Source organism: Ictidomys tridecemlineatus, chromosome 10 (genome assembly GCF_052094955.1).
Source record: "Ictidomys tridecemlineatus isolate mIctTri1 chromosome 10, mIctTri1.hap1, whole genome shotgun sequence".
In the NCBI taxonomy this organism is placed as follows: Eukaryota; Metazoa; Chordata; class Mammalia; order Rodentia; family Sciuridae; genus Ictidomys; species Ictidomys tridecemlineatus.
The window spans coordinates 11,855,583-11,869,629 of NC_135486.1; the positions used below are offsets into that span (position 1 = coordinate 11,855,583).

General features: G+C 36.7%; 1 protein-coding gene and 1 pseudogene across 3 annotated transcripts in view; one reads left to right on the plus strand and one right to left on the minus strand.

Moving 5' to 3' along the window:
• The window catches only part of Abl2 (ABL proto-oncogene 2, non-receptor tyrosine kinase), a 115,620-nt gene that overhangs the window by 77,970 nt on the left and 23,603 nt on the right, over positions 1-14,047 (minus strand). The gene's annotated exons all lie outside the window — the stretch shown is intronic.
• Positions 771-1,421, plus strand: LOC101978168 (ATP synthase F(0) complex subunit C3, mitochondrial pseudogene; annotated as a pseudogene).

A 14,047-nucleotide genomic window follows, 5' to 3' on the forward strand; every position in this document is an offset into this window, starting at 1 on the left:
AAAGTACCTCTACTTACCCAGGTAGATATTAAGAGTTCTGAAACATCCTCAAGTTTCAGGTTTATTTTCTATGTCGTACCCTCTTTAACACAAGAGATATATTAGGTTGCCAGCAAATTCAGACATATTATTCAGTCACTGAAAAGTTTAAATTTTACATTCTTATATCTCATTTATTTTCATCACTAGCAACCTGCTTCCTTAAGGTCTAAAGATTTTTAATACTTTTTAGCATTTTGACACATTACCAGAGAAATCAAAGCAGTTTCAAGTTCAAAATGTCATCTAGCCAAAATGGAGTAGAAAAACAGCACCCAATATTTAATTTGTCAAAATTGTACAACACGCTGGGTGCAGTGGCACACACCTGTAATCCCAGTGGCTCGGGAAGCGGAGGCAGGATGATTTGAAGTTCAAAGCCAGCCTCAGCAAAAGCAAAGTGATAAGCAATTCAGTGAGACCCTGTGTCTAAACAAAATACAAAATAAGGGGTGTAACTCAGTGGTCAGTGCCCAAGTTCAATCCCCAGTACAAAAAAAACACAAGCTTTTGGGAAAAGCCTAAGGGGGAAAAAATTGTTGCAAGACATAATTATAAAAGGTACAAGCTGGGCACAATGGGTGCATGCCTGAGATTCCAATGACTAGGGAGGCTCTGGCAAGAGAATCTAAAGTTTGAGGCTGGCCTCAAACTTTTTTTTTTTTTTTTTGAGATCCTGTCTCAAAATAAAAAAGGACCGGGAGCCCCAATCCTTGGACCTCTGATGCCGCTGCCCACGCCACGTCCCAGGAAGAGAGGAAGCGGGAGAAGAGCCCACGTCGCCTGTCACCTAGATCCTCCAACCCTGCCGCCCCATGTTCGCCTGCACCCCCGCTCTGATCCCAGCTGAATCCAGAGTTGCTTACAGACCGATTTCTGTATCAGTATTATCTCGACCAGAGACTAGACCTGGAAAGGGCTCTACAGTTTTTAATGGGGCCCAGAATGGTGAACATCAGCTAATCCGAAGGGAGTTTCAGAACAGTGTAATCAGCAGAGACATTGATACTGCTGCCAAATTTATTGGTGCAGGTGCTGCAACAGTAGGAGTAGCTGGTTCTGGTGCTGGTATTGGAACAGTCTTTGGCATCCTTATTGCTGGTTATGCCAGAAATCCTTCTCTGAATCAGCAGCTGTTCTCATATGCTATCCTGGGATTTGTCTTGTCTGAAGCTTTGGGTCTCTTTTGTTTGATGGTTGCTTTCTTGATCTTATTTGCCATGTAACAGAAATTACTGCTTGAAATGTTGGCATTCATAGTAATTATGGATGTAATTCTGTGTAACTTACTGTGACTCCGAAAACTGTAGTGTTGGTGTCATGGAAATGTACGTTATTTCCAAATTCATTTCATTAAAGATGAAAACTTTAAAATAAATAAATAAAAATAAAAAATAAAAAGGACTGGGTATGTAGTTTAATGTTAAAACACCTCTGGGTTCAATCGCCAGGGAGAAGGGGTAGGGGGGACTGGGTGAGGTTTCTTTTGGGAATCTTACCATATTTCTGCAAGATGTGATATTTGAAATCCAAACAAATTTAAATTAGTACAGAATTTAATTCCTAAAGTTACCATTTATAAGTATAATAATATGAGTTTATTCAGGGGCAGAATTCAAATCTAGAAGGAAAATAATACCTAACTAAATTTAATAAAGCTCACTGTATCTGGCACAGTGTTGTATATTCTAGTTATTTTAGTCTCAATAACTATTCTGTTTTCATTCTTACCCCCAAGAATTTACACTCTACAAAGCAGCCAATCTAAGCTATCCCATTCAGAACAAAATAATCCCGATTCCTACACAAACCCTGCATGAACCAGCCATCAGCAATCCCCATTATTACAACCACTGAACTCTCCTGCTCTCTTCCTCCTTTTATGTATTATCCACTAACCCTCTCCACTGACATCAGTACTCTGAGTCAATCTAACTTCCTCCACCATTCTGAAAGGACATATACCTCTGTACACACACTGTCCAGAACTTAGCCCTTGATGGTTCTTTTCCCAGAATACTTTTCTCCCAAAAGCACAAGTCTAACTCCTTTAGATCACAGTCTCTGCTTAATGTCACTTCATTATAGGCTTTCTTTCAACAACCCTATCCAAACACCTCCTCTGCCATGAACCTGTCCCTTTACCCAGCTTTCAGTTTTCTTCCTAAAACCTATCACCATATAAATAGTAATAAATATTTATTTAGAGTCTGTCTCCACTTACCACAATGTAATCTCCATAAAGGCAGGGACTGTGATTTGTTCAGAGTTGCATTCCCAGTGTCACCAAAATGTGGTAGATGCTCAGCAATTGTTGAGTGAACAAAAATTTCAAATATCTGACTCTAGAATCCATGTTGTCAACTTTAATTATTTATGCATACCAAAGAAGTCCTTTAAATAATAAATGTTAAAAGTATATTTATGTTGGGAATATTGATTACTTCTTAGGAAAGAGAACAGGGTAGCTAAAGGAAAAGAGAGAGAAATTAAATGTATACTTCTTAAATTTGGGGTCCATATTAATGTTAACTTTTCAAAGGTTAAATAATTAAAAATTTAAATTTAATAGCAGTGATGCTTGAATTACATTAACTTTCCAGTTCATCTCAAATGTAGAACATTAAAGACAAAAATATAGTATTCTTTGTGTTGTTCTGGGGTGTTTTATTTTGCACACCAGAATAGGTGGGGGCGGGTTACTGGGGATTTAACCCAGGGATCCTTTACCACTGAACTATATCCCCAGTCCATCCATCCTTCCTTCCTTCCTTCCTTCCTTCCTTCCTTCCTTCATTCATTTATTTATTTATGAGACAGGGTCTCATTAAGTTGCCAAGGAGCTCACTAATTTGCTGAGGCTGGCCTTGAACCTGAGATCCTCCTGTCTCAGTCTCCCAAATTGCTGGAATTACAGGTGTGTGCCACTGCACCTGGTTTCTGGGGTGTTTTACTACAATTCTTTGAGAATTTATCAGAGTAAGATGTTGAATGTTCCCTTCTTATGTGGTCCCTTACTCTTCTATTATAACATAACTAGCAATTACCTATCTAGTCACTAGGAAGTTTTTAGTTACATTCATCCAGTCATCAAACTTCAAGTACAATATTGCCTTCACCAATTATAAAGTCTAAGGACAGGTTGTCTGAGAAACAACCAAAGTGTTTTTCCTACTCTCATACAGCACTCTTCTGACATCAAATACATGGGGTATTTCCTTACAAAATGAGCAAGCAATTCTGACCACGTGGGTGTCCTTCTTACAAATCAACTCAGGGACAGCATCAGATTCCTCATGCTGAGGACCCATTCCCACAGAACTGCTTCCCACTTCAGAAGCCAGCCACAAGCACATGTTGGGACCTCTGCTTCCAACTGCCAGCCATAAACTGAGGTTTCCACAACACTCTCCCTTTGGTTTGATTAATATGTCAAAGTGACTCACAGAACTCAGAAACCCTTTACTTACTTTGTTCACCCATTTACTACAAGGTATATTACAAAGGATACAGATCAAGAGCCAGACAGAAGAGATGGACAAGGCAAGATACGGGCCCAGTTGTGTGGAACTTCCATGATGACTCTGGTAGTGCCACAACCTAGGAACCACCATACTTCAAGCTACACAGAAAATCTCTGAATCCAGTCCTTTGGGGTTTTTTAAGGGGAGCTACATCATGTAAGAAATTAGATTAAATATAGCCATTGGTGATGAGCTTGACCTTCAACCCCTCTCTGTTCCTCAAAGACTGGGGGTAGGTTTCAAGGTCTTAACCCCCAAGTCATGCCTTGGTATATCCAGGACCAGTACCCCTCCTGAAACTATCTAGAGATCCCCAAGCACCAGGCATTTCACTAGCATACAAGAGACACTCATCACTCTGGAGATTTCCAAGAATTTTATCAGGTTTTTTTTTTCCCCTTTTGCCAAGAAACAAAACAAAGATCAAATATATTTTCCACAATATCACATAAGGTTTCATTGATATCAGAAACTTTGTCACCAAAAGCTGCAACAACAAAGAATACTCCAGGGCATGCTCCAATATATTCAGAATTTAAGGTCACAGGCCTTAAATTGGGTGGAACAAAAGTTGACAAGGGAAAAGTAGAAGCAGCAACCCAGCCACTTTTCATTACTCCTCTAGTCCCCTATTAGACAGGAAGACACATTTGTTCTCTTGAAACAGTGTTCCTCTCAACTGACAGGAAAGCCACAAGATGAAGATCATTTTCAGAAGAGAAAATCTAGAATGATAGTCCCAAAATCCTTCACTGACCAGTACTAGACTTAAGGGCCTTCACAGTATTTTTTACTCTTATTATATCACAAAGAATGAGATTTATAAACCATAATTTAAAAGAATAAGCACTTGGGGCAGGAGCTGTAGCTCAGTGGTAGTGCACTTGCCTAGAATGTGTGAGGTACTAGGTTTGATTCTCAGCACCACACATAAAAAAATAAAATAAAGGTCTATCAACAACTAAAAACATAAATAAATAAAACAAGAATAAGCACTGATTTCTGTCAGTTAAAATGAATACGCTTCAAGCAAAGAGACTCTAATTTCCAAATGAAGTTATAATGCTATTTGGCTGCCCATTCTTCTACATCAAATTATTAAATACTGTATGATAGGACAGCCTTTCTGTATGAAATCACTTCATATACACATATTTTCCCATCACTTATCACTTAATTTATACTCATAAAAACTCATAAAAGTATTTTTTTAAATCACAAGCCTTCCGCCACCCCAAATTACTAAAACACAGTCTATGTAGTCCTAAATGAAAAATAGAACACTCACTCCCTCAATTAGAGGAAATTAGAAAATTTGATAGTCAGTTGAAAACTGTCATAAAATTTTAACAGTATGGACCTCAGCAAAAATACTAGAAATGGTCTTTTGGTTTGGTTTTGTTGGGAGTCGACCCGGCTCCAAAGACTAACTTCCTCATCCCCCAAGATGAGCTGTCCAATGGTGAGCCCTGTTGGCTCACATGATCCTGCCATCCAATGGTGAGCCCTGCTGGCTCATATGATCCTGCTGGCTCACATGATCCTTACCCACCAATCAGACTAGCCCTGCTGGCTCACATGATCCTTATCCACCAATCAGAAAGCACCCCAGCCAACTGTCAAACCATTCAACCATTAAACTGTCAAACCGCCCCCAGCTCTATAAATATGCAGAGCTATTCCTCAATAAATGGGCATTTTCTCCAACAGCAAGCCTTGATCATTCTTTCAGGTTTGGCTTACAAGCACTTTACTATTAAGCAACATTCCCAACCCTTTTTATTTTGAGGCCATCTCCCTAAATTGCCAAAGCTTGCCTTGAACTAGGAATCCTTCGGCGTTAGCTCCCAAGTAGCTAGAATTATAGGCCTGTGCCACCATCCCCAACTTCTTTCCTTCCTTCCTTCCTCCTGCTCTCCCTTCCTTTCTTTTATTTTTGGTACCAGGAATTGAACCCATTGGGTGCTTAACCCCAGTCCTTTTTTTTTTTTTTTTTTTTTGAGACAAGTCTCACTAAATTGTGTAAGGCCATTCCTGCTGATGGGCAGAATTACAGCCTTCAGGACAGGAGTCCTCTGTGTTTCTCCTTTGCTAGCAAAGCAATAAACTTTCTTTTTCCTTTTTCTCAAAAAAATTGCTCAGGGCTTGCTAAATTGCTGAAGCTGGCCTCAAATTTGGGATCCTCCCTGTCTCAGAGCCTCCCTTTTGCTGGATTTTCAGACATATGCCATCACACTGACTTCTTTTGTTTTTATGTATTGCCTTTATTTAAAAATATTTATATTATTTCAAAAAAATGAAAAAGTATAAAAGTAGAGAAAAACCACCAACCATAACACTGTAACATTTTACCCTTCCCCTCTGGCCACAACATAACAAAATATGAACTGATAATATCTGCCTCATTCATTAGTCATTATATAAAGCAGGAAGCTTACCTATACCCTGTAGTTACAGAACAGCAATTGTCAAAATGGTCCATAGGAACACCTTGTCTCTGACTCTGTACCAAAGGTACTACTGGGAACACTAGTCAATCTAACCAGATACACAACTAAAAGACCTAATTATCCCAACACTCTTCAGCTCTTGCCCTCCTTTTTTTAGGAAGATAAAAAATATGTCAAATATAACCCTTCCACACAACACTACTAAATCTATTGTATCCAAAATCTATTACCCAGCACTAATTAAAACAAATTCTCAGTTATTCTGATATCACCTTTACTTTCCTTTTTTTAAAAATATTTTTTAGTTGTAGTTGACACAATACCTTTATTTATTTGTTTATATGTGGTGCTGAGGATGGAACCCAGGGCCTCACACATGCTACGCAAGTGCTCTACCGCTGAGCCACAACCCCAGCCCCACCACCTTTACTTTCACTGAACAAATAAGTATACTTGTTTTTGTCCCACACTGCCTGAATTTCCAGTTTCCAAATCATGGAGTCATAACAGTACACACTCTCACCTATTTGTTGTATTTATAAAATAGCATAAATCAATGAGTTAAATCTGATAATTCACTTAACCTTAAGTACTTACACGTCAGATGTAGAGAAATGAAATACACTATATTTCATTTTAGAATGAAGAGAAGATGTAGAGAAATGAAATACACTACATTTCATTTTATATGCAATAAAATTGCACCATCATACCACACAGAATTTTTTAAAAAGTTAAGAAAACTAAATTTATAATAAATAAAAACTTTTAGTCAGGTGTGGTGGGTGGTGAGCATTTGTAGTTGCAGATATTAGGACACTGAGGCAGGAGGATTGCCTGAGCTTGGGAATTTGGAACCAACCTGGGCAAATTACCAAGACCATGTCTAAATAAATAAATAAAGGCTTTTTGGTTGAAAAAAAAATATTTTCTGAACCATTAAGTCTGATAATCTTTTCCTAATATATACAAGAGCTAATTTTTTTTTTTTTTTTTTGCAGAGGGTGGGGGGTCCTGGGGATTGAACCCAGAGGTGCTTTATTATTGAGTTACATCCTGGGCCCTTTTTGAAACAGGGTCTCACTATGGCCTTCAACTTGTGATCTCCTTCCTCAACCTCCTGGAAGCTGGGATTATAGGCATGTAATTCATGTCTGGCTGCACTGGAACTCTTCTCTTAAAATTTTGCTATTTTAAATATGAAACTCAACTTTCGATACATTTTTCTTCAAACTATAAGTTAAATTGTATCTACTTAAGTTGGCAGGAAGAAATCAAGATATTAAACTGTTAAATATTTGACAACAAGAATGATCCTGTTGTCTGTACCTAAGGTCATCTATTTCATACTTTTTAAGACAATTGTTCAAAAGAGAACACATGATGTAGTGAAGAAAATTATAATAACAAACTCACCAAGAAATTGGCTTTCCTGAACTTTCAAGGAAAACTAAAACTTAAAATGGGGTGGTGGTTCAATGGTAGAGCGCTCGCTTAGCACGTGCAAAGCGCTGGGTTCAATCCTTAGCACCACATAAAAATAAATAAGTAAAATAAAGATTGTGTCTATAAAAATAAATAAATAAATAAAAGATATTGTGTCTAACTACAACTTTTAAAATATTTTAAATGAAATAAATGAGATGCTGGGTGCAGTAGAATCCCAGTGGCTCAGAAGGCAGAGGCAGGAGGATTGAGAGTTCAAAGCCAACCTCCACAAAAGCAAGGTGCTGACTGAGGTTGTCACTCAGTGGTAGAGCACTCACCTAGCACATGGGAGGCACTGGGTTCGATCCTCGGCACCACATTAAAATTAAAAAACAAATAAAAATAAAGGTATTGTGTCCAACTACACTAGGGGGAAAAAAAAAAGCAAAGTGCTAAGCAACTCAGACTCTGTCTCTAAATGAGATACAAAATAGAGCTGGGGGATGTGGCTTGAGTGCCCCAGATCCAATCCCTGGTACCCAAATAAATAAATAAATGAGACATTATGTGCTTGTGCAAAGGAAGAAAAATATATCATTATCAGTTTTAAAAAAAAAAAAACATTGAGGGTTGGGATTGTAGCTCAGTGGTACAGTGCTTGTCTAGCTTGTGTGAGGCACTGGATTTGATTCTCAGACCACATAAAAATAAATAAATAAATGGACACAGTACATCTGTAACTTAAAATAAACATTGAATTCTACACCTTTTTTTTTTTCTTTTTTTTTTGCTCTGCTGGGGATTAAGCCCAGGGCTTCATACATGCCAGACAAACACTCCAGCACTGAACACTTCCCAAACCCAATAATCAGTTTTTCTGGATTGCTCAAGAAGTTGGTATGAAGAACACAATAGATAATGTGGCCAACCATTGATACTATGAATTTCTACATTTTAAAAATGCAGCAAATCCTTTTGAAAGGTGAATATTATTGTCAAATTAATAGCCTAAGCCAGCCTAAAATCTACTTTCTTTTATTCTATGTCAACAAACAAGAAAAAGATAATTATACTAAGTGGGAGATAATTTTTAAACTACAGTGGCAATTAGATTTTCTTCCTAAGTACTGGAGTATCCCCTAGTGGACTGGTGAGGAACACCAGTTTACTAAATTAAACATTCTAAATCTATGATCCTAATAAATTCACTTAAAATCCCACCTAAAATCTCAGGGTCAAAGCAATGTTAGTACTGGTTTTCATAAATTCGACAATTTTTAATTTAACAGGAGTCCTGTAAGACAGAAATACAGAAACATTGTTTTCAAAATCTCTAATATTGTAAACTCTTCCAAGAATTCTACACAAAAGCATGAATTTAGAAATTTTAACTCTATCTTAATAGTTTCCTAATAACATAATTTAAAGCAAAGGAAATCATTGTGGAAATTAAACTCCTTCACTGATCTAAATGTCAACAATCAAATCATGAATATTAAATAGAGTACTTTCTGAAAAGTCAGTGACTGCCAAAGTGTGTTTGAGAAACTAACAGTGGCTTGAAAAAAAAATTTTTTTTCACATGGAATAATTTCTGCTAAAGTAGAAGAAAAATGACTATAAACAACTTGTAAGTCATCGATGCCCTATACACAAATCAAAAATAACAATGACCACCTTTTGTTTTTGCTAATAAGCAAAATCTACTGAAGAATACAAGGAAAACAAGGGCTTTTCAATCATACTTGAACCCACTGAAAATAATACTACCCTGCTTCCTCATTCACATGGTCTTTGCACATTCTGTTTCACTTAAAATACTCTCCCTACCTCTCTATTCATCCACCTATTTAATTACTATCTATCTTTCAAATAACTAAATCAACAACCCTGAGTAAAATTCCACTATTAACTGCTCCTAATAGTACCATGTTTCCTACCTTTTCTTGACTTTAAATTCAAGTTCTGGCCACTAATATCATGAAAGGGCTATTTAAAGGATTCTGTTATCTTACACAATTGTTATAAAGATAAAATGATAAATTTATAAACCATTTTGAACAAAGGCAGACATCATGTTAATATTATTGGTATTGTTAATATTATCTGTATTAGCTAAAACCAGCCAGCTAGCCGGCTATGGTGGCACAAGCATGTGATCCCACTGGCTTGGGAGGCTGAGGCAGGAGGATCATGAGGCACTGGATTTGTTAGTCTCAGCAAAAACAAGGTGCTAAGCAACTCAGTGAGACCCCATCTCTAAATAAAATACAAAATGGGGCTGGGCTCAATGATCAAGTGTTCAATCCTCAATACCAAACAACAACAACAAAATATATAGCCAGCTATTTCACTCTCAGATTTCTGACCCTTGGAAATTAAGTGATAAATATTAAGATGCTAAATTTTGGAATGACTCTGCTATGAATATATGACATTTAATATGCTTGGAAAAAAGTAAGGATAGTATATAAGAAAACTAAAGGACATGATCAAAAAAAGAGTGGGGTTGTGGCTCAGTGGTAGAGCGCTCACCTAGCATATGCAAGGACCTGGGTTCGATCCTCAGTACCATATAAAAATAAATGGATTTAACTACAACTAAAAGGTTAAAAAAAAAAAACCAACAAATTGACAACAAAAAAAGCAAATAACTTGATTTAAAAATGGGCAAAGAACTTGAAAATTTCTATAAGGAAGACATACAAATGGTCATTAAAAGATGATCAACACTGTCAGGCACGTGGCACACATATTTAATCTCAGCTATACTACAGTAGTATTAAGTCCATCCTGGGCAACTTAGCAAGACCCTCTCTCAAAATAAAATAAAAGTAAAAGAGCTGGGGATGGAGTTCATTAGTAGAGTACTTCCCTAACATGTATAAGGCCATGGATTCAATCCCCATTGCAGGGGGGGCGGGGCTGTTATGGAAATGTGCATGGAAACCATATTGATATATGATCTCATACCCATTACTATGATTTTTTAAAAGATTTATTAAACAGAAAATAACAAATGTTGGTGAGATTTAGAAAAATTGGAGCCCTTATACACTGTGGGTAGGAATGTGAAGTGGTGCTGTTACTATGAAAAACAGTATAGTGGGGATCAAAAAATTCCACTTCCAGATATATACCTAACTAAATTGGAGCAGTGAAACTCATATTCATAGGTTCATTATTCACAATAGCCAATAAATCGAAACAATCTACATGAATGGGCAAAAAAATATATATGCAGACAACAAAATATTTATCAGTCTTAAATTCTGACACATGATACAACACAGATGAAACAAAAGGACAGTATGTTAAATGAAGTAAGCCAAATGCTGTAAGAGTCCACTGGAGTAAGACAGTAAAACACCTGGAGTAATCAAATTCATAGAGACAGAAAGAAGAATGGTGTTTGCCATTGCTTGAGATGAGGGAGGAAAGGTTTTTTTGTTTGGGGGTGTTTTTTTGATACCAGGGATTGAATCTAGTGGTCTTAACCACCGAGCCACATCCCCAACCTTTTTTTATTATTATTATTTTTTTATTCCAATGCATTATTTATTTTGATTAAAGAAATACCTTGTTGGGCTAGGGCTGTAGCTCAGTAGTAGAGCACTTGCCTCACATATGTGAGGCACTGGGTTCAATTCTCAGTAACACATAAAAATAAATAGGTAAAGATATTGTGTTAAAAAAAAAGACTAAAAAAAAAAACCTTGTTTTTAAGTTTATTGCCTTATGTTAAGGAAACATTTAGGTTTTGTATTTGCATGACTTAGTCTTATTGATGCTCTTATGTCAAATAATTATGGAAAAGAATTTTAATTGACTATAGGAAAATCATTCACAAAAATAAGTGATGTGTTCACTGTGTGAAAGTTTGTGTCAACCCTTCAAAACAACAGAGCTTTCTCCCCCCAAAGCATTATAGTTACTGTGTCAGATTAACAATTGTGAATAAAGATGGACCCACACAGATTCCAGAACAGCAAGCTCCTCCCTTTAGGAGGAGGGGGGTGCAAAACCTTCCAGAAAAGCTATGCCTTCTTTTCTGCAGAGTTTGGGTAATACTTTCATTGATTTTTAAAGAAAGTCCTTGGGCTGGGGATGTGGCTCAAGCGGTAGCGTGCTCGCCTGGCATGCGTGTGACCCGGGTTCGATCCTCAGCACCACATACCAACAGGGATGTTGTGTCCGCCGAGAACTAAAAAATAAATATTAAAAACTCTCTCTCTCTCTCTTTTAAAAAAAAAAAAAAAGAAAGTCCTTGCCTCAAAAAGTGTACCCTAGACCCTTCCCATTACTCAAAACCATATCCACACTACCCCTCTTAAATAATTCAGATACTCTCCCAGATTTTCCTAGTGAGTCCATGTGAATTAATTTTTTAATTTTTAAAAAATTTATTTATTTTAATTAGATATATTTGACAGCAGAATGCATTTTGATTCACCACATATAATTGCAGCACAACTTTTCATTTCTCTGATTATACACAATGTATTGTCACACTATATGTATGTCCATCTCATTCCACCATCTTTCCTACCCCATACCCCCTCCCAGCTCCTCCCTCCCCTTTGCCCAATCAAAGTTCCTGCATTTTTCCAATGATTTTCCCACCATTATGGATCAGCATCTACTTATCAGAGAGAACATTTGGCCTTTGCTTTTTGGGGAGTGGCTTACTTACTTACTTAGTATCATATTCTCCAACTCCATCAATTTACCTGCAAATCCCCCAGATCTTTTTCAGCTTCCCCAGTGGCTAGGACTACAAGCGTGCAACCACACACATCCAGTAGGGTTATTCTTTTAATGGATACAAAGTTTCAGTTCAGAAAAATGAAGAGAGTTCTGTAGATAAATGGTAATGATGGTTGCATAACAACAAACACACTAAACTGTAAATTTAAAAATTCTTAGGATGTTATTTTAAAATTTATGTTATGTTTACAGTATTCTACCAAACGGGGGGGTGGGGGGGCTGGGTATGGTGGCACAAAACTGTACTGACTCAGAAGGCTGAGACAGAAGGATCACAAGTTTAAGGCCAGCTTCAGCAGCTTAGTAAAACTAGTCTCAGTAACTTGGGAAACCCTTAGCTACTTAACAAGACCCTGATTCAAAATTGTTTGTGTGTTGCGGGGAGACTGGGAATGAAACTCAACATGACAAGAGTGGGTTAGATCCTTAATGCAAAAAAAAAAAAAAAAAAAAAAAAAGAGGCCAGGTGCAGTGGCTCAGGAGGATCACAAATTCAAAGCCAGCCTCAGTATCTTAGCGAGACATTAAGCAACTCAGTGAGACCCAGACTCTAAATAAAATATAAAACAGGGCTGGGGATGTGGCTCAGTGGTTGAGTACTTGCCTATCAGGCATGAAACCCTGGGCTTTGCAGTCCCCAAAACTATAAAGTAAAATAAATAAAATATGACTTGCAGAAGTGAAAAAATATAATTGAAATGAGAAGCTCAGTGCAAGGCTTAAACAGTCATTAAATCAACAAAGGGCACTATGAAGAAATAAAGTTTTGCACAGTGATATAAAAATTAAAACTATGGAACAGAAATTCAATAACAAAGGCAGAACACAAAGTCTAACATATATCCGAACAATACTCAAAAAGGAAAGAAGAAAAACTGAGAAGGAGGCAATATTTGAAGACATAATTGCTGAGACTTTTCAAAAACTGCTGTAGTTTCAATACAAATGAAGAATTGCTAGCAGAGTAAGAAATCTATACCTAATTACTTGTAGTGAAAATGCAGGATACTAAAGACAAAAAGATTCATAAAACTGCCAGATCGAAATGACAAATTGTCTCCAGGACAGTCAATTTACTGTCAGTTACTTTTCTCAACAGCAACAATGGGACCCAGGAGATAATAAAATATTTAAAAAGCTAAAGACTAAATCAAATACACTTGAAGAATGTGCAATTAAACCTACTGCAATTTTGAGGATCCTTCTGTCCCCATCAAAAGAATATAAACATATTATAAAGAAGCAATTCTTTCTTTTTTTTGAGACAGTGTCTCATTATGGGTTGGCCTCAAACTCAAAATCCTCCTGCCTCAGCCTTTTGAGTAGCTGGGATTACAGGCAATGTATAGTAAACTAAATTTTAACCTGATGTATATATCCAAATCATCAAGAAGAGTGTTTATTTTATTTCTCCAGAATCCTTCTTGGTTCAACAGAACACCTATTTTTTTAAGTATTTTCCAGGTGATTTTTATATATATTTCTGGTTAAGAGAAGGAAAAGAAAAGAGGGAATGGTCTAAGAAGAGCAAGACAAAATATTAACAAATGGAGAATCTAGGCAAAAAGTAAATGAAAGTTCTTTGTGCTATTCTTGCAACTTTTCAACACTCTTCATTTACTGAAACTTGGTAACACACAGGTATCAAGTAATTTATGACAACCTCAAGATAAAGGTATAAAAACAAAGTTCCATTGAACCCATGTACTTTCTACATCATAGCACTTTGATCATATTTATGTGTAGTTCTTATCCCACAATTACATATTTATTTTTTAGCTGTAGATGGAAACAATACCTTTATTTCATTTACTTATTTTTATGTGGTACTAAGAATCA